Raw genomic sequence first — 22,335 nt, forward strand, 5'->3', positions numbered from 1 at the left:
CTCTCCCAGTACACGTAGTGTGTTTTGGCCTGAACACCATTGGCCTGGTCCGCAGCCTGTTGCCGCATACCCACGAGAGAAGGGCATTCTTTCTGCTCCCTGCAGAATTCCTCCCTGGAGGGACCTCCTTCTTGCTGCCAATGGGTCAGCTCAGGCAGATCTCCCAGTTCGGCAATCTGTTCCCCGGTAGGCTCCAGAGCATCCCCCTCAGGGTCGACTTCCTCCTGGGCCGTGGGAACTTCGGGGGCCGGTTTCCCGCGCCTCCTGCGCCTTCTCCCTAAGGCCGGTTCCTGGACCTCTCCCTCAGGCTCCAGGACCCTCTCAACACCCCTACTGGCTGCCATGGACCGGGTGGTCACGCACGCCCAGTCGGGTAGACCCACCATCCTCAGATGCGTGGTCTTCTCCACCTTTTCCCAAGGGGAACTCTCCAGGTCGTTCCCTAGCAGACAGTCTACAGGCATGTCAGTTCTCACAGCGACTTGTAGAGTACCAGAGACCTCCCCCCACTCAAAGGGAACTTGAGCCATTGGACAACGACTCTCTACGTTGTCAGCATTGACAACCCTACAGTAGGCATTGGGTACAATTTGCTCTTGAGACACCAGGTGTTGCCTCACCGAGGTCACGCTGGCTCCTGTATCTCTAAGAGCCTCAACCTTCTTTCCATTGATGGTCACTACTTGCCCATATTTCTTAGTGTTAGAGGGCAGGTAGGTTACAGGGACCATCTCACTGTCTCCTAGCGAGACTAGGGTCATCTGCCCGGGACCCCCACCCTCCTGGACTGCTACCTCCTCCCCAAAGTTAACACTAGCTACTTGCCGGGGTGGAGCACCAGTGGGTGCGGTCTTACCAAACAGGCGACACTTAGGATCAGAGGCAATGTGACCCGGGTCACCACACCTATAACAATTGAAGGGCCCCTTTGGAACAGGTCTACCTGTCGGGGCCCCGTTCTGCTGCGGGGGTGGGGGAGGCTGAGAACCCTTCTGCTGGTTCCCTTGGGAATTACTTTGGGGGCCTTTTTGGAACCCCTTCTGTTTACCCCTGTCCCCCCCACTCTTCTGCTGGGGACCCTGCCCACCTTTGGCGGAGTCTCCCACTTGACCCTTGTGGACCCTGGTGCTGAGCCAGCGGTCCGCCTCCTCAGCAAGCTTCCTCGGGTTGGACAGCTTGCTATCTATCAGGTGCTGGCGTAGCTCAGGAAAACATTGACTGGACAAGTGCTCCCATGCAATTAAATCAAGCAGCCCTTGATAATCATTCACTTTGCTACCCTTCACCCAACCATCCAGCGCTCTGCAGAAAAAGGTCACATATTCCACATACGTACTCTCAGGGATCTTCTTGGTCTCCCTGAACCTCTGTCTATATAGCTCAGGAGTTAACCCATACCTGGTCATTAAAGCTTCCTTCATATGGGGGTATGAGGTCTGGACTTCTAAGGGCAAATCTAACAGTGTGTCCCGCCCTTCCGCAAGGAACCTTCCCCACAACCCCGCTCCCCAGTCTTTCTCAGGGACCCGGTGTGAGGACATGGCCACCTCGTAGGCTCTAAACCACTGCCCTATGTCATCCTTTCTAAAATACTCCTTTACTACATCTTTGGGGATGTACACCTTGGACTCTACCTGCGCTGGTGGAGCGCTGCCACCAGAAGGAGCGGTGTCCAAACTTTTCGCCTTCAGCTCCAACTCCTTCAATCTTATATCATGATCCATTTGGCGTTGTTGTGCCTCCAGGGCCAACTTCTGCTTTTCCATTTCCATTTGTCCGGCCAACTTTGCCATCTCCATTGCATGCGCCCTGTCGGCTGCCCTGTCTGCCAGCTCCTCTGGCGACCGGACTCTGCTGGGCTCCTCAAGATTGTCGGGTGGAACGATGTCCCCCGCATTCCGTGGGTCTCGTGACTCCTTCCAGGCTCTCAGCGCCTTGAGGTACTGGTTCTTCTTCCTGAATCCAGCATGGGGAACTCTGAATTTTACACTGTAGCCTTTCAATTGCTCCATCGAGTAGCCTTCCAGTCTCTCCCAATCCACCTCATCTATTCCAGAAATCACGGAGAGCGCTCTTCCAGCAGAGAGCGAGCCAGGCATGTTTGCAGTAATGGCAGATGTCTCAACAAAGTTCAACAACTAAAAACCTGTGGCTGCGTTATTTGGTCTGCTCTCACTATCTGGTGATTAATAATTCACTGTATGCAAATTACAAGTGCAAATCCGAAATCCCAACCGCTGCCAACAATGTTAGAGTCGGGGATCTCTGGTTGGCGCAAGGTTGCCCTTGTGTCAAGCAGGAACCCTCTCCTCCACGTCAGGGCGCAGGATAACCCCTCACGAATGACCCTTGCTCACCCTCTAGGTGCGTGGCGTGAGCAGCCTAGGCGATTCCTCAGGCGTTGTTGGTTAAGCACTTACAATCATACACACAGTAAATACATCAATCCCCCCCAGAAACGGACACCAGACTTGAATATATATAAAAATACGATTCTTTATGTAAAAATAGGTATATATATCTCAGCAGACTTATCACAAGACCAATAACGTTTTCGCTATGCCACCAGGTTGTAAAGCAGGCAAATGTTCGTTGGTCGTAGTTTCAAATGGATACTTTGTAGTCTCTTGCAAATGTTACTTGTGGTTCCAGTACTCACAGAGATCGGCTCCTGCGAACGGGGAAATAAGGCGTTGCGGGCCCCGAGCCCGATACTGGAACTTCTTTCGTGATGTGGAGAGTCGGCACAGGTCGGTGCGACTCTCGGTTTAAGAAGTGTTCTTGGGTCCTCAATCAGCAGGTGTGGGCACGTAGGCAGGCGCGGCCAGCGACCCTTTAGCACGGCGGTGCAGGAGGGTCTCCACAGCGGGGGCGGCGCGGCCTGAGATGTCCGGGGATAGCGAAGCGGGGTCGCAGGGCACGGTCAGTGCAGCTGGATGACCCGGCGTAGATCACAGTCGTCGGACGGCTTCCGGCGGGAGGGGTGATAGCGCGGTCAGCGCGCTCCAGTAGCAGGCGGTGACAGGGATGCAGGCGGCCTGGCCCGGGGACAGAGAGCGGCTCGGGACGGAGCGGGGCTCTCACGGGTTTGAGGCAGGCGAGCTTCTGAGTGTCACGGCCCTAGGAGGGGCGATGAGGGGCGCAGTCTCTTTTCCAGCGGGATGCACACACGGCTCGAATTGGAGGACGAGCAAAAGCACAGAGAACCCACTGGTCCTGGGGTTCAGTTCAGGGGGCAAGCTCAGATCAAGCCCTTGGAGAATGTTCAAGCACAAAGTAGCAAAGTCTTTTCAGTAAGTCTCTTCCTCTCCTTTCTCAGCAAGGCAAGCAGCAGGCCAGCTCCTCCAGCGTCTTCTTCTCCTTCTAGTCGGGCAGAGGTTCTTTGTGGTAAACAGGATTCTGATTTCTTAGGAGCCAGGCTCCTACTATTATACCATGATTCTTTTGTTCTTTAGCGCCAGGGGGCCTAGGCCTGGCTCAGTCCAGTTCTGGAGCACTTTGTTATGGTGACTCTGCTCTTTCCTTTCAGCAGCAGGGCAGAGACATCAGCCGCCCCACAGGGGGTGGCGCCGGCTTTGTGGTGGTAGAGCACAGGTCTATTCAAGAGTCAAGGTGTACTCCTCCCACCCATCCAGGTGTCACCTCTCTACCCACCACCTGGCAGCCAACCTGTCTCTGGGGATTCCCCAACCCTGCTCCTTACTGTTGCCAGGCAGAACACATACACACAGCAGAGGCGGACTGAGATGGTCAGGTCAGTAAATACTAACTTTCTAAAAGTAGTATTTACAAACCCAGGATATTAAAATAAACTTGACTACAAGAAGTATTTTATTATTCTGAGTTCAGGCATACTAAACTTGACACTTCTACCATGCTCTCTGAGTCCACTGGGGTCACAGCGTTGGCGTGATCCCGGCAGCCCATTCTGGCCTATGGAGAGCAGGTAGCCTTCAATAGTGAAGAACGGAAATGGCTGTAATTCACTACTAAGACATGCCACACACATCAGGGCATGTCCTACCTTATGCCTACAATGCACCCTGCCCTTGGGCCTACCAGAGGGGTGGCTAATATGTAGGTAAGGGAAGGTTTAGGGACTGGCAAGTGGGGGCACTTGCGCAGTCAGCGCGACGGTCCGGGACCGCGCACAGGGTCTGCGGTGGCAGACCCTAGACACACTTTACAAGGCCGCTTCCGTGGGTGGCGCAACCAGCGCTGCAAGCCCACCAGCAGCATTGGCATTCACAAGCCCTGGCACCCCTGGTGCACTTTACTGGGGACTGACAGTGAATCCAATAAACCAATCATGGACATCAATTACAGGTACACTTTTACTTAGGGAGCACTTGCACTGCGGCACAGATTAGCCGTGGCGCAGTGCCCTGAGCGGACAACACCAGCAAAACAGTCGAGGCACACCATCAAAAAGTGGAAGGGAAACTCACGCCAAGGTGCCAGGTCTAACAACTTCACAAGCAGTGATCCTCTGACCTCTTCACTTCACAAGCAGTGATCCTCTGACCTCTTCCCATCACAAGCAGCGATCCTCTGACCTCTTCCCATCACAAGCAGCAGCAATCCTCTGACCTCTTCACTTCACAAGCAGCAATCCTCTGACCTCTTCACTTCACAAGCAGTGATCCTCTGACCTCTTCACTTCACAAGCAGTGATCCTCTGACCTCTTCCAATCACAAGCAGCGATCCTCTGACCGCTTCCCATCACAAGCAGCAGCAATCCTCTGACCTCTTCACTTCACAAGCAGCGATCCTCTGACCTCTTCACTTCACAAGCAGTGATCCTCTGACCTCTTCACTTCACAAGCAGTGATCCTCTGACCTCTTCACTTCACAAGCAGCGATCCTCTGACTTCTTCCCATCACAAGCAGCGATCCTCTGACCTCTCCACTTCACAAGCAGCGAGCCTCTGACCTCTTCACTTCACAAGCAGTGATCCTCTGACCGCTTCACTTCACAAGCAGTGAGCCTCTGACCTCTTCACTTCACAAGCAGTGAGCCTCTGACCTCTTCACTTCACAAGCAGTGAGCCTCTGACCTCTTCACTTCACAAGCAGTGATCCTCTGACCTCTTCACTTCACAAGCAGCGATCCTCTGACCTCTTCACAACCAGTGGGCCTCTGACCTCTTCACTTCAATAGCAGTGATCGTCTGACCTCTTCACTTCACAAGCAGCGATCCTCTGACCTCTTCACTTCACAAGTAGTGATCCTCTGACCTCTTCACTTCACAAGCAGTGAGCCTCTGACCTCTTCAATTCAAAAGCAGTGATCCTCTGACCTCTTCACTTCACAAGCAGCGATCCTCTGACCTCTTCCCATCACGAGCAGCGATCCTCTGACCTCTTCACTTCACAAGCAGCGATCCAATGACCTCTTCACTTCACAAGCAGTGATCCTCTGACCTCTTCCCATCACAAGCAGCGATCCTCTGACCTCTTCCCATCACAAGCAGCAGCAATCCTCTGACCTCTTCACTTCACAAGCAGCAATCCTCTGACCTCTTCACTTCACAAGCAGTGAGACTCTGACCTCTTCACTTCACAAGCAGTGATCCTCACAAGCAGTGATCCTCTGACCTCTTCACTTCACAAGCAGCGATCCTCTGACCTCTTCACTTCACAAGCAGTGAGCCTCTGACCTCTTCCCATCACAAGCAGCAGCAATCCTCTAACCTCTTCACTTCACAAGCAGCAATCCTCTGACCTCTTCACTTCACAAGCAGTGAGCCTCTGACCTCTTCACTTCACAAGCAGTGATCCTCACAAGCAGTGATCCTCTGACCTCTTCACTTCACAAGCAGCGATCCTCTGACCTCTTCACTTCACAAGCAGTGAGCCTCTGACCTCTTCACTTCACAAGCAGTGATCCTCTGACCTCTTCACTTAACAAGCAGTGATCCTCTGACCTCTTCCCATCACAAGCAGCGATCCTCTGACCTCTTCCTATCACAAGCAGCGATCCTCTGACCTCTTCCCTTCACAAGCAGTGAGCCTCTGACCTCTTCACTTCACAAGCAGCGGTCCTCTGACCTCTTCACTTCACAAGCAGCGAGCCTCTGACCTCTTCACTTCACAATCAGTGAGCCTCTGACCTCTTCACTTCACAAGCAGCGATCCTCTGACCTCTTCACTTCACAAGCAGCGATCCTCTGACCTCTTCACTTCACAAGCAGTGAGCCTCTCACCTCTTCACTTCACAAGCAGTGAGCCTCTGACCTCTTCACTTCACAAGCAGTGAGCCTCTGACCTCTTCACTTCACAAGCAGTGATCCTCACAAGCAGTGATCCTCTGACCTCTTCACTTCACAAGCAGCGATCCTCTGACCTCTTCACTTCACAAGCAGCGATCCTCTGACCTCTTCACTTCACAAGCAGCGAGCCTCTGACCTCTTCGCTTCACAAGCAGTGATCATCTCACCTCTTCACTTCACAAGCAGCGATCCTCTGACCTCTTCGCTTCACAAGCAGTGAGCCTCTGACCTCTTCACTTCACAAGCAGTGATCCTCACAAGCAGTGATCCTCTGACCTCCTCACTTCACAAGCAGCGATCCTCTGACCTCTTCACTTCACAAGCAGCGATCCTCTGACCTCTTCACTTCACAAGCAGTGATCCTCTGACCTCTTCACTTCACAAGCAGTGATCCTCTGACCTCTTCCCATCACAAGCAGCGATCCTCTGACCTCTTACCATCACAAGCAGCGATCCTCTGACCTCTTCACTTCACAAGCAGCGATCCTCTGACCTCTTCACTTCAAAAGCAGTGATCCTCTCACCTCTTCCCATCACAAGCAGCAGCAATCCTCTGACCTCTTCACTTCACAAGCAGCAGCAATCCTCTGACCTCTTCACTTCACAAGCAGCGATCCTCTGACCTCTTCACTTCACAAGCAGTGATCCTCTGACCTCTTCACTTCACAAGCAGTGATCCTCTGACCTCTTCACTTCACAAGCAGCGAGCCTCTGACCTCTTCACTTCACAAGCAGCGAGCCTCTGACCTCTTCCCATCACAAGCAGCGATCCTCTGACCTCTCCACTTCACAAGCAGTGAGCCTCTGACCTCTCCACTTCACAAGCAGTGATCCTCTGACCGCTTCACTTCACAAGCAGTGATCCTCTGACCTCTTCACTTTACAAGCAGTGAGCCTCTGACCTCTTCACTTCACAAGCAGCGATCCTCTGACCTCTTCCCATCACAAGCAGCGATCCTCTGACCTCTTCCCATCACAAGCAGCAGCAATCCTCTAACCTCTTCACTTCACAAGCAGCAATCCTCTGACCTCTTCACTTCACAAGCAGTGAGCCTCTGACCTCTTCACTTCACAAGCAGTGATCCTCACAAGCAGTGATCCTCTGACCTCTTCACTTCACAAGCAGCGATCCTCTGACCTCTTCACTTCACAAGCAGTGAGCCTCTGACCTCTTCACTTCACAAGCAGTGATCCTCTGACCTCTTCACTTAACAAGCAGTGATCCTCTGACCTCTTCCCATCACAAGCAGCGAGCCTCTGACCTCTTCCTATCACAAGCAGCGATCCTCTGACCTCTTCCCTTCACAAGCAGTGAGCCTCTGACCTCTTCACTTCACAAGCAGCGGTCCTCTGACCTCTTCACTTCACAAGCAGCGAGCCTCTGACCTCTTCACTTCACAATCAGTGAGCCTCTGACCTCTTCACTTCACAAGCAGCGATCCTCTGACCTCTTCACTTCACAAGCAGCGATCCTCTGACCTCTTCACTTCACAAGCAGTGAGCCTCTCACCTCTTCACTTCACAAGCAGTGAGCCTCTGACCTCTTCACTTCACAAGCAGTGAGCCTCTGACCTCTTCACTTCACAAGCAGTGATCCTCACAAGCAGTGATCCTCTGACCTCTTCACTTCACAAGCAGCGATCCTCTGACCTCTTCACTTCACAAGCAGCGATCCTCTGACCTCTTCACTTCACAAGCAGCGAGCCTCTGACCTCTTCGCTTCACAAGCAGTGATCATCTCACCTCTTCACTTCACAAGCAGCGATCCTCTGACCTCTTCGCTTCACAAGCAGTGAGCCTCTGACCTCTTCACTTCACAAGCAGTGATCCTCACAAGCAGTGATCCTCTGACCTCCTCACTTCACAAGCAGCGATCCTCTGACCTCTTCACTTCACAAGCAGCGATCCTCTGACCTCTTCACTTCACAAGCAGTGATCCTCTGACCTCTTCACTTCACAAGCAGTGATCCTCTGACCTCTTCCCATCACAAGCAGCGATCCTCTGACCTCTTCCCATCACAAGCAGCGATCCTCTGACCTCTTCACTTCACAAGCAGCGATCCTCTGACCTCTTCACTTCAAAAGCAGTGATCCTCTCACCTCTTCCCATCACAAGCAGCAGCAATCCTCTGACCTCTTCACTTCACAAGCAGCAGCAATCCTCTGACCTCTTCACTTCACAAGCAGCGATCCTCTGACCTCTTCACTTCACAAGCAGTGATCCTCTGACCTCTTCACTTCACAAGCAGTGATCCTCTGACCTCTTCACTTCACAAGCAGCGAGCCTCTGACCTCTTCACTTCACAAGCAGCGAGCCTCTGACCTCTTCCCATCACAAGCAGCGATCCTCTGACCTCTCCACTTCACAAGCAGTGAGCCTCTGACCTCTCCACTTCACAAGCAGTGATCCTCTGACCGCTTCACTTCACAAGCAGTGATCCTCTGACCTCTTCACTTCACAAGCAGTGAGCCTCTGACCTCTTCACTTCACAAGCAGCGATCCTCTGACCTCTTCCCATCACAAGCAGCGATCCTCTGACCTCTTCCCATCACAAGCAGCGATCCTCTGACCTCTTCACTTCACAAGCAGTGATCCTCTGACCTCTTCACTTCACAAGCAGTGAGCCTCTGACCTCTTCACTTCACAAGCAGTGATCCTCTGACCTCTTCACTTCACAAGCAGCGATCCTCTGACCTCTTCACTTCACAAGCAGTGAGCCTCTGACCTCTTCACTTCACAAGCAGTGAGCCTCTGACCTCTTCGCTTCACAAGCAGTGATCATCTCACCTCTTCACTTCACAAGCAGCGATCCTCTGACCTCTTCACTTCACAAGCAGTGAACCTCTGACCTCTTCACTTCACAAGCAGTGAACCTCTGACCTCTTCACTTCACAAGCAGTGATCCTCTGACCTCTTCACTTCACAAGCAGCGATCCTCTGACCGCTTCACTTCACAAGCAGCGATCCTGTGACCTCTTCCCATCACAAGCAGTGATCCTCTGACCTCTTCACTTTACAAGCGGCGATCGCCCGACTTCTTCACTTCACAAGCAGTGATCCTCTGACCTCTTCACTTCACAAGCAGCGATCCTCTGACCTCTTCCCATCACAAGCAGCGATCCTCTGACCTCTTCACTTCACAAGCAGCGATCCTCTGACCTCTTCACTTCACAAGCAGCGATCCTCTGACCTCTTCACTTCACAAGCAGCGATCCTCTGACCTCTTCACTTCACAAGCAGTGAGCCTCTGACCTCTTCACTTCACAAGCAGTGATCCTCTGACCTTTTCACTTCACAAGTAGTGATCCTCTGACCTCTTCACTTCACAAGCGGTGATCCTCTGACCTCTTACCATCACAAGCAGCGATCCTCTGACCTCTACACTTCACAAGCAGTGATCCTCTGACCTCTTCACTTCACAGGCAGTGATCCTCTGACCTCTTCACTTCACAGGCAGTGATCCTCTGACCTCTTCACTTCACAAGCAGCGATCCTCTGACCTCTTCACTTCACAAGCAGTGAGCCTCTGACCTCTTCACTTCACAAGCAGTGATCCTCTGACCTCTTCACTTCACAAGCAGTGAGCCTCTGACCTCTTCACTTCACAAGCAGTGATCCGCACAAGCAGTGATCCTCTGACCTCTTCACTTCACAAGCAGCGATCCTGTGACCTCTTCCCATCACAAGCAGCGATCCTCTGACCTCTTCACTTTACAAGCGGCGATCGCCCGACTTCTTCACTTCACAAGCAGTGATCCTCTGACCTCTTCACTTCACAAGCAGCGATCCTCTGACCTCTTCCCATCACAAGCAGCGATCCTCTGACCTCTTCCCATCACAAGCAGCGATCCTCTGACCTCTTCACTTCACAAGCAGCGATCCTCTGACCTTTTCACTTCACAAGCAGCGAGCCTTTGACCTCTTCACTTCACAAGCAGCGAGCCTCTGACCTCTTCACTTCACAAGCAGTGATCCTCTGACCTCTTCACTTCGCAAGCAGCGATCCTCTGACCTCTTCACTTCACAAGCAGCGATCCTCTGACCTCTTCACTTCACAAGCAGCGATCCTCTGACCTCTTCACTTCACAAGCAGTGAACCTCTGACCTCTTCACTTCACAAGCAGTGAGCCTCTGACCTCTTCACTTCACAAGCAGTGAGCCTCTGACCTCTTCACTTCACAAGCAGTGAGCCTCTGACCTCTTCACTTCACAAGCAGCGATCCTCTGACCTCTTCACTTCACAAGCAGTGAGCCTCTGACCTCTTCACTTCACAAGCAGCGATCCTCTCTCCTCTTCGCTTCACAAGCAGTGATCCTCTGACCTCTTCACTTCACAAGCAGTGATCCTCACAAGCAGTGATCCTCTGACCTCTTCACTTCACAAGCAGTGAGCCTCTGACCTCTTCACTTCACAAGCAGTGATCCTCTGACCTCTTCACTTCACAAGCAGCGATCCTCTGACCTCTTCACTTCACAAGCAGCGATCCTCTGACCTCTTCACTTCACAAGCAGTGAGCCTCTGACCTCTTCGCTTCACAAGCAGTGATCATCTCACCTCTTCACTTCACAAGCAGCGATCCTCTGACCTCTTCACTTCACAAGCAGTGAGCCTCTGACCTCTTCACTTCACAAGCAGCGATCCTCTGACCTCTTCACTTCACAAGCAGCGATCCTCTGACCTCTTCCCATCACAAGCAGCGATCCTCTGACCTCCTCCCATCACAAGCAGCGATCCTCTGACCTCTTCAATTTACAAGCGGCGATCGCCCGACTTCTTCACTTAACAAGCAGTGATCCTCTGACCTCTTCACTTCACAAGCAGCGATCCTCTGACCTCTTCCCATCACAAGCAGCGATCCTCTGACCTCTTCCCATCACAAGCAGCGATCCTCTGACCTCTTCACTTCACAAGCGGTGATCCTCTGACCTCTTCCCATCACAAGCAGCGATCCTCTGACCTCTTCACTTCACAAGCAGCAGCAATCCTCTGACCTCTTCACTTCACAAGCAGCAATCCTCTGACCTCTTCACTGCACAAGCAGTGATCCTCTGACCTCTTCACTGCACAAGCAGTGATCCTCTCACCTCTTCACATCACAAGCAGCGATCCTCTGACCTCTTCACTTCACCAGCAGCGATCCTCTGACCTCTTCACTTCACCAGCAGTGATCCTCTGACCTCTTCACTTCACAAGCAGTGATCCTCTGACCTCTTCACTTCACAAGCGGTGATCCTCTGACCTCTTCCCATCACAAGCAGAGATCCTCTGACCTCTTCACTTCACTTCACAAGCAGCAGCAATCCTCTGACCTCTTCACTTCACAAGCAGTGAGCCTCTGACCTCTTCACTTCACAAGCAGTGAGCCTCTGACCTCTTCACTTCACAAGCAGTGATCCTCTGACCTCTTCACTTCACAAGCAGTGATCCTCTGACCTCTTCACTTCACAAGCGGTGATCCTCTGACCTCTTCCCATCACAAGCAGTGATCCTCTGACCTCTTCACTTCACAAGCAGCAGCAATCCTCTGACCTCTTCACTTCACAAGCAGCGATCCTCTGACCTCTTCACTTCACAAGCAGTGATCCTCTGACCTCTTCACTTCACAAGCAGTGATCCTCTGACCTCTTCACTTCACAAGCAGCGAGCCTCTGACCTCTTCACTTCACAAGCAGTGATCCTCTGACTTCTTCCCATCACAAGCAGCGATCCTCTGACCTCTCCACTTCACAAGCAGTGAGCCTCTGACCTCTTCACTTCACAAGCAGTGATCCTCTGACCGCTTCACTTCACAAGCAGTGATCCTCTGACCTCTTCACTTCACAAGCAGTGAGCCTCTGACCTCTTCCCATCAGAAGCAGCGATCCTCTGATCTCTTCCCATCACAAGCAGCGATCCTCTGACCTCTTCACTTCACAAGCAGTGATCCTCTGACCTCTTCACTTCACAAGCAGTGAGCCTCTGACCTCTTCACTTCACAAGCAGTGATCCTCTGACCTCTTCACTTCACAAGCAGCGATCCTCTGACCTCTTCACTTCACAACCAGTGGGCCTCTGACCTCTTCACTTCAATAGCAGTGATCCTCTCACCTCTTCACATCACAAGCAGCGATCCTCTGACCTCTTCACTTCACAAGCAGTGATCCTCTGACCTCTTCACTTCACAAGCAGTGAGCCTCTGACCTCTTCAATTCAAAAGCAGTGAGCCTCTGACCTCTTCACTTCACGAGCAGCGATCCTCTGACCTCTTCCCATCACGAGCAGTGATCCTCTGACCTCTTCACTTCACAAGCAGCGATCCTATGACCTCTTCACTTCACAAGCAGTGAGCCTCTGACCTCTTCACTTCAAAAGCAGCGATCCTCTGACCTCTTCACTTCACAAGCAGCGATCCTCTGACCTCTTCCCATTAAAAGCAGCGATTTTCTGACCTCTTCACTTCACAAGCAGTGATCCTCTGACCTCTTCACTTCACAAGCAGTGATCCTCTGACCTCTTCACTTCACAAGCGGTGAGCCTCTGACCTCTTCCCATCACAAGCAGTGAGCCTCTGACCTCTTCACTTCACAAGCAGCGATCCTTTGACCTCTTCACTTCACAAGCAGCGATCCTCTGACCTCTTCACTTCACAAGCAGCGATCCTCTGACCTCTTCACTTCACAAGCAGTGAGCCTCTGACCTCTTCGCTTCACAAACAGTGATCATCTCACCTCTTCATTTCACAAGCAGCGATCCTCTGACCTCTTCACTTCACAAGCAGTGAGCCTCTGACCTCTTCGCTTCACAAGCAGTGTTCATCTCACCTCTTCACTTCACAAGCAGCGATCCTCTGACCTCTTCACTTCACAAGCAGCGATCCTCTGACCTCTTCTTCACAAGCAGTGAGCCTCTGACCTCTTCCCTTTACACGTAGTGATCCTCTGACCTCTTCACTTCACAAGCAGTGATCCTCTGACCTCTCCACTTCACAAGCAGTGATCCTCTCACCTCTTCACTTCACAAGCAGTGATCCTCTGACCTCTTCACTTCACAAGCAGTGATCCTCTGACCTCTTCACTTCACAAGCAGTGATCCTCTGACCTCTTCACTTCACAAGCTGCGATCCTCTGACCTCTTCACTTCACAAGCAGTGAGCCTCTGACCTCTTCACTTCACAAGCAGTGATCCTCTGACCTCTTCATTTCACAAGCAGTGATCCTCTAACCTCTTCCCATCACAAGCAGCGATCCTCTGACCTCTTCCCATCACAAGCAGCAGCAATCCTCTGACCTCTTCACTTCACAAGCAGCAATCCTCTGACCTCTTCACTTCACAAGCAGTGATCCTCTGACCTCTTCACTTCACAAGCAGTGATCCTCTGACCTCTTCACTTCACAAGCAGTGATCCTCTGACCTCTTCACTTCACAAGCAGCGAGCCTCTGACCTCTTCAATTCACAAGCAGCGATCCTCTGACTTCTTCCCATCACAAGCAGCGATCCTCTGACCTCTCCACTTCACAAGCAGCGAGCCTCTGACCGCTTCACTTCACAAGCAGTGATCCTCTGACCGCTTCACTTCACAAGCAGTGATCCTCTGACCGCTTCACTTCACAAGCAGTGATCCTCTGACCTCTTCACTTCACAAGCAGTGAGCCTCTGACCTCTTCACTTCACAAGCAGAGTTCCTCTGACCTCGTCCCATCACAAGCAGCGATCCTCTGACCTCTTCACTTCACAAGGACTGAGCCTCTGACCTCTTCACTTCACAAGCAGTGAGCCTCTGACCTCTTCACTTCAGAAGCAGTGAGCCTCTGACCTCTTCACTTCACAAGCAGTGATCCTCTGACCTCTTCACTTCACAAGCAGCGATCCTCTGACCTCTTCACAACCAGTGGGCCTCTGACCTCTTCACTTCAATAGCAGTGATCCTCTCACCTCTTCACATCACAAGCAGCGATCCTCTGACCTCTTCACTTCACAAGCAGTGATCCTCTGACCTCTTCACTTCACAAGCAGTGAGCCTCTGACCTCTTCAATTCAAAAGCAGTGATCCTCTGACCTCTTCACTTCACAAGCAGCGATCCTCTGACCTCTTCCCATCACGAGCAGCGATCCTCTGACCTCTTCACTTCACAAGCAGCGATCCTATGACCTCTTCACTTCACAAGCAGTGATCCTCTGACCTCTTCCCATCACAAGCAGCGATCCTCTGACCTCTTCACTTCACAAGCAGCAATCCTCTGACCTCTTCACTTCACAAGCAGTGAGCCTCTGACCTCTTCACTTCACAAGCAGTGATCCTCACAAGCAGTGATCCTCTGACCTCTTCACTTCACAAGCAGCGATCCTCTGACCTCTTCACTTCACAAGCAGTGAGCCTCTGACCTCTTCACTTCACAAGCAGTGATCCTCTGACCTCTTCACTTCACAAGCAGTGATCCTCTGACCTCTTCCCATCACAAGCAGCGATCCTCTGACCTCTTCCCTTCACAAGCTGTGAGCCTCTGACCTCTTCACTTCACAAGCAGCGGTCCTCTGACCTCTTCACTTCACAAGCAGCGGTCCTCTGACCTCTTCACTTCACAAGCAGCGGTCCTCTGACCTCTTCACTTCACAAGCAGCGAGCCTCTGACCTCTTCACTTCACAAGCAGTGATCCTCTGACCTCTTCACTTCACAAGCAGTGATCCTCTGACCTCTTCACTTCACAAGCAGCGAGCCTCTGACCTCTTCACTTCACAAGCAGCGATCCTCTGACTTCTTCCCATCACAAGCAGCGATCCTCTGACCTCTCCACTTCACAAGCAGCGAGCCTCTGACCTCTTCACTTCACAAGCAGTGATCCTCTGACCGCTTCACTTCACAAGCAGTGATCCTCTGACCTCTTCACTTCACAAGCAGTGAGCCTCTGACCTCTTCACTTCACAAGCAGAGTTCCTCTGACCTCGTCCCATCACAAGCAGCGATCCTCTGACCTCTTCACTTCACAAGCAGTGAGCCTCTGACCTCTTCACTTCACAAGCAGTGAGCCTCTGACCTCTTCACTTCACAAGCAGTGAGCCTCTGACCTCTTCACTTCACAAGCAGTGATCCTCTGACCTCTTCACTTCACAAGCAGCGATCCTCTGACCTCTTCACAACCAGTGGGCCTCTGACCTCTTCACTTCAATAGCAGTGATCCTCTCATCTCTTCACATCACAAGCAGCGATCCTCTGACCTCTTCACTTCACAAGCCGTGATCCTCTGACCTCTTCACTTCACAAGCAGTGAGCCTCTGACCTCTTCAATTCAAAAGCAGTGATCCTCTGACCTCTTCACTTCACAAGCAGCGATCCTCCGACCTCTTCCCATCACAAGCAGCGATCCTCTGACCACTTCACTTCACAAGCAGCAATCCTCTGACCTCTTCACTTCACAAGCAGTGAGCCTCTGACCTCTTCACTTCACAAGCAGTGATCCTCACAAGCAGTGATCCTCTGACCTCTTCACTTCACAAGCAGCGATCCTCTGACCTCTTCACTTCACAAGCAGTGAGCCTCTGACCTCTTCACTTCACAAGCAGTGATCCTCTGACCTCTTCACTTCACAAGCAGTGATCCTCTGACCTCTTCCCATCACAAGCATCGATCCTCGGACCTCTTCCCTTCACAAGCAGTGAGTCTCTGACCTCTTCACTTCACAAGCAGCGGTCCTCTGACCTCTTCACTTCACAAGCAGCGGTTCTCTGACCTCTTCACTTCACAAGCAGTGAGCCTCTGACCTCTTCACTTCACAATCAGTGATCCGCACAAGCAGTGATCCTCTGACCTCTTCACTTCACAAGCAGCGATCCTCTGACCTCTTCACTTCACAAGCAGTGAGCCTCTGACCTCTTCACTTCACAAGCAGTGATCCTCTGACCTCTTCACTTCACAAGCAGCGATCCTCTGACCTCTTCACTTCACAAGCAGCGAGCCTCTGACCTCTTCACTTCACAAGCAGTGAGCCTCTGACCTTTTCGCTTCATAAGCAGTGTTCATCTCACCTCTTCACTTCACAAGCAGCGATCCTCTGACCTCTTCACTTCACAAGCAGCGATCCTCTGACCTCTTCTTCACAAGCAGTGAGCCTCTGACCTCTTCCCTTTACACGTAGTGATCCTCTGACCTCTTCCCATCACAAGCATCGATCCTCTGACCTCTTCACTTCACAAGCAGTGAGCCTCTGACCTCTTCACTTCAAAAGCAGTGATCCTCTGACCTCTTCACTTCACAAGCAGCGATCCTCTGACCTCTTCCCATCACAAGCAGTGATCCTCTGACCTCTTCACTTCACAAGCAGCGATCCTCTGACCTCTTCACTTCACAAGCAGTGATCCTCACAAGCAGTGATCCTCTGACCTCGTCCCATCACAAGCAGCGATCCTCTGACCTCTTCACTTCACAAGCAGTGAGCCTCTGACCTCTTCACTTCACAAGCAGTGAGCCTCTGACCTCTTCACTTCACAAGCAGTGAGCCTCTGACCTCTTCACTTCACAAGCAGTGATCCTCTGACCTCTTCACTTCACAAGCAGCGATCCTCTGACCTCTTCACAACCAGTGGGCCTCTGACCTCTTCACTTCAATAGCAGTGATCCTCTCACCTCTTCACATCACAAGCAGCGATCCTCTGACCTCTTCACTTCACAAGCCGTGATCCTCTGACCTCTTCACTTCACAAGCAGTGAGCCTCTGACCTCTTCAATTCAAAAGCAGTGATCCTCTGACCTCTTCACTTCACAAGCAGCGATCCTCTGACCTCTTCCCATCACAAGCAGCGATCCTCTGACCTCTTCACTTCACAAGCAGCAATCCTCTGACCTCTTCACTTCACAAGCAGTGAGCCTCTGACCTCTTCACTTCACAAGCAGTGATCCTCACAAGCAGTGATCCTCTGACCTCTTCACTTCACAAGCAGCGATCCTCTGACCTCTTCACTTCACAAGCAGTGAGCCTCTGACCTCTTCACTTCACAAGCAGTGATCCTCTGACCTCTTCACTTCACAAGCAGTGATCCTCTGACCTCTTCCCATCACAAGCAGCGATCCTCTGACCTCTTCCCTTCACAAGCAGTGAGCCTCTGACCTCTTCACTTCACAAGCAGCGGTCCTCTGACCTCTTCACTTCACAAGCAGCGGTCCTCTGACCTCTTCACTTCACAAGCAGTGAGCCTCTGACCTCTTCACTTCACAATCAGTGAACCGCACAAGCAGTGATCCTCTGACCTCTTCACTTCACAAGCAGCGATCCTCTGACCTCTTCACTTCACAAGCAGTGAGCCTCTGACCTCTTCACTTCACAAGCAGTGATCCTCTGACCTCTTCACTTCACAAGCAGCGATCCTCTGACCTCTTCACTTCACAAGCAGCGAGCCTCTGACCTCTTCACTTCACAAGCAGTGAGCCTCTGACCTCTTCGCTTCACAAGCAGTGTTCATCTCACCTCTTCACTTCACAAGCAGCGATCCTCTGACCTCTTCACTTCACAAGCAGCGATCCTCTGACCTCTTCTTCACAAGCAGTGAGCCTCTGACCTCTTCCCTTTACACGTAGTGATCCTCTGACCTCTTCCCATCACAAGCATCGATCCTCTGACCTCTTCACTTCACAAGCAGTGAGCCTCTGACCTCTTCACTTCACAAGCAGTGATCCTCTGACCTCTTCACTTCACAAGCAGTGATCCTCTGACCTCTTCACTTCACAAGCAGTGATCATCTGACCTCTTCACTTCACAAGCAGTGATCCTCTGACCTCTTCACTTCACAAGCAGTGATCCTCTGACCTCTTCACTTCACAAGCAGTGATCCTCTGACCTCTTCACTTCACAAGCTGCGATCCTCTGACCTCTTCACTTCACAAGCAGTGAGCCTCTGACCTCTTCACTTCACAAGCAGTGATCCTCTAACCTCTTCCCATCACAAGCAGCGATCCTCTGACCTCTTCCCATCACAAGCAGCAGCAATCCTCTGACCTCTTCACTTCACAAGCAGCAATCCTCTGACCTCTTCACTTCACAAGCAGTGATCCTCTGACCTCTTCACTTCACAAGCAGTGATCCTCTGACCTCTTCACTTCACAAGCAGCGAGCCTCTGACCTCTTCACTTCACAAGCAGCGATCCTCTGACTTCTTCCCATCACAAGCAGCGATCCTCTGACCTCTCCACTTCACAAGCAGCGAGCCTCTGACCTCTTCACTTCACAAGCAGTGATCCTCTGACCGCTTCACTTCACAAGCAGTGATCCTCTGACCTCTTCACTTCACAAGCAGTGAGCCTCTGACCTCTTCACTTCACAAGCAGAGTTCCTCTGACCTCGTCCCATCACAAGCAGCGATCCTCTGACCTCTTCACTTCACAAGCAGTGAGCCTCTGACCTCTTCACTTCACAAGCAGTGAGCCTCTGACCTCTTCACTTCACAAGCAGTGAGCCTCTGACCTCTTCACTTCACAAGCAGTGATCCTCTGACCTCTTCACTTCACAAGCAGCGATCCTCTGACCTCTTCACAACCAGTGGGCCTCTGACCTCTTCACTTCAATAGCAGTGATCCTCTCACCTCTTCACATCACAAGCAGCGATCCTCTGACCTCTTCACTTCACAAGCAGTGATCCTCTGACCTCTTCACTTCACAAGCAGTGAGCCTCTGACCTCTTCAATTCAAAAGCAGTGATCCTCTGACCTCTTCACTTCACAAGCAGCGATCCTCTGACCTCTTCCCATCACGAGCAGTGATCCTCTGACCTCTTCACTTCACAAGCAGCGATCCTATGACCTCTTCACTTCACAAGCAGTGATCCTCTGACCTCTTCCCATCACAAGCAGCGATCCTCTGACCTCTTCCCATCACAAGCAGCAGCAATCCTCTGACCTCTTCACTTCACAAGCAGCAATCCTCTGACCTCTTCACTTCACAAGCAATGAGCCTCTGACCTCTTCACTTCACAAGCAGTGATCCTCACAAGCAGTGATCCTCTGACCTCTTCACTTCACAAGCAGCGATCCTCTGACCTCTTCACTTCACAAGCAGTGAGCCTCTGACCTCTTCACTTCACAAGCAGTGATCCTCTGACCTCTTCACTTCACAAGCAGTGATCCTCTGACCTCTTCCCATCACAAGCAGCGATCCTCTGACCTCTTCCCTTCACAAGCAGTGAGCCTCTGACCTCTTCACTTCACAAGCAGCGGTCCTCTGACCTCTTCACTTCACAAGCAGAGAGCCTCTGACCTCTTCACTTCACAAGCAGTGAGCCTCTGACCTCTTCACTTCACAAGCAGTGAGCCTCTGACCTCTTCACTTCACAAGCAGTGAGCCTCTGACCTCTTCACTTCACAAGCAGTGAGCCTCTGACCTCTTCACTTCACAAGCAGTGATCCTCTGACCTCTTCACTTCACAAGCAGCGATCCTCTGACCTCTTCACTTCACAAGCAGCGATCCTCTGACCTCTTCACTTCACAAGCAGTGATCCTCTGACCTCTTCACTTCACAAGCAGTGAGCCTCTGACCTCTTCACTTCACAAGCAGCGATCCTCTGACCGCTTCACTTCACAAGCAGCGATCCTGTGACCTCTTCCCATCACAAGCAGCGATCCTCTGACCTCTTCACTTTACAAGCGGCGATCGCCCGACTTCTTCACTTCACAAGCAGTGATCCTCTGACCTCTTCACTTCACAAGCAGCGATCCTCTGACCTCTTCCCATCACAAGCAGCGATCCTCTGACCTCTTCACTTCACAAGCAGTGAGCCTCTGACCTCTTCACTTCACAAGCAGTGATCCTCTGACCTCTTCACTTCACAAGCAGTGATCCTCTGACCTCTTCACTTCACAAGCAGTGATCCTCTGACCTCTTCACTTCACAAGCAGTGATCCTCTGACCTCTTCACTTCACAAGCAGTGATCCTCTGACCTCTTCACTTCACAAGCAGTGATCCTCTGACCTCTTCACTTCACAGGCTGCGATCCTCTGACCTCTTCACTTCACAAGCAGTGAGCCTCTGACCTCTTCACTTCACAAGCAGTGATCCTCTGACCTCTTCACTTCACAAGCAGTGATCCTCTAACCTCTTCCCATCACAATCAGCGATCCTCTGACCTCTTCCCATCACAAGCAGCAGCAATCCTCTGACCTCTTCACTTCACAAGCAGCAATCCTCTGACCTCTTCACTTCACAAGCAGTGATCCTCTGACCTCTTCACTTCACAAGCAGTGATCCTCTGACCTCTTCACTTAACAAGCAGCGAGCCTCTGACCTCTTCACTTCACAAGCAGCGATCCTCTGACTTCTTCCCATCACAAGCAGCGATCCTCTGACCTCTCCACTTCACAAGCAGCGTGCCTCTGACCTCTTCACTTCACAAGCAGTGATCCTCTGACCTCGTCCCATCACAAGCAGCGATCCTCTGACCTCTTCACTTCACAAGCAGTGAGCCTCTGACCTCTTCACTTCACAAGCAGTGAGCCTCTGACCTCTTCACTTCACAAGCAGTGAGCCTCTGACCTCTTCACTTCACAAGCAGCGATCCTCTGACCTCTTCACAACCAGTGGGCCTCTGACCTCTTCACTTCAATAGCAGTGATCCTCTCACCTCTTCACATCACAAGCAGCGATCCTCTGACCTCTTCACTTCACAAGCAGTGATCCTCTGACCTCTTCACTTCACAAGCAGTGAGCCTCTGACCTCTTCAATTCAAAAGCAGTGATCCTCTGACCTCTTCACTTCACAAGCAGCGATCCTCTGACCTCTTCCCATCACGAGCAGCGATCCTCTGACCTCTTCACTTCACAAGCAGCGATCCTCTGACCTCTTCACTTCACAAGCAGTGATCCTCTGACCTCTTCCCATCACAAGCAGCGATTCTCTGACCTCTTCCCATCACTAGCAGCAGCAATCCTCTGACCTCTTCACTTCACAAGCAGCAATCCTCTGACCTCTTCACTTCACAAGCAGTGAGCCTCTGACCTCTTCACTTCACAAGCAGTGATCCTCCCAAGCAGTGATCCTCTGACCTCTTCACTTCACAAGCAGCGATCCTCTGACCTCTTCACTTCACAAGCAGTGATCCTCTGACCTCTTCACTTCACAAGCAGTGATCCTCTGACCTCTTCCCATCACAAGCAGCGATCCTCTGACCTCTTCACTTCACAAGCAGTGAGCCTCTGACCTCTTCACTTCACAAGCAGTGATCCTCTGACCTCTTCACTTCACAAGCAGTGATCCTCTGACCTCTTCACTTCACAAGCGGCGAGCCTCTGACCTTTTCACTTCACAAGCAGTGATCCTCTGACCTCTTCCCATCACAAGCAGCTATCCTCTGACATCTTCACTTCACAAGCGGTGAGCCTCTGACCTCTTCACTTCACAAGCAGTGATCCTCTGACCTCTTCACTTCACAAGCAGTGATCCTCTGACCTCATCCCATCACAAGCAGCGATCCTCTGACCTCTTCACTTCACAAGCAGTGAGCCTCTGACCTCTTCACTTCACAAGCAGTGAGCCTCTGACCTCTTCACTTCACAAGCAGTGAGCCTCTGACCTCTTCACTTCACAAGCAGCGATCCTCTGACCTCTTCACAACCAGTGGGCCTCTGACCTCTTCACTTCAATAGCAGTGATCCTCTCACCTCTTCACATCACAAGCAGCGATCCTCTGACCTCTTCACTTCACAAGCAGTGATCCTCTGACCTCTTCACTTCACAAGCAGTGAGCCTCTGACCTCTTCAATTCAAAAGCAGTGATCCTCTGACCTCTTCACTTCACAAGCAGCGATCCTCTGACCTCTTCCCATCACGAGCAGCGATCCTCTGACCTCTTCACTTCACAAGCAGCGATCCTCTGACCTCTTCACTTCACAAGCAGTGATCCTCTGACCTCTTCCCATCACAAGCAGCGATTCTCTGACCTCTTCCCATCACTAGCAGCAGCAATCCTCTGACCTCTTCACTTCACAAGCAGCAATCCTCTGACCTCTCCACTTCACAAGCAGTGAGCCTCTGACCTCTTCACTTCACAAGCAGTGATCCTCCCAAGCAGTGATCCTCTGACCTCTTCACTTCACAAGCAGC

Source organism: Triturus cristatus, chromosome 1_1 (genome assembly GCF_964204655.1).
Source record: "Triturus cristatus chromosome 1_1, aTriCri1.1, whole genome shotgun sequence".
Classification (NCBI taxonomy): Eukaryota; Metazoa; Chordata; class Amphibia; order Caudata; family Salamandridae; genus Triturus; species Triturus cristatus.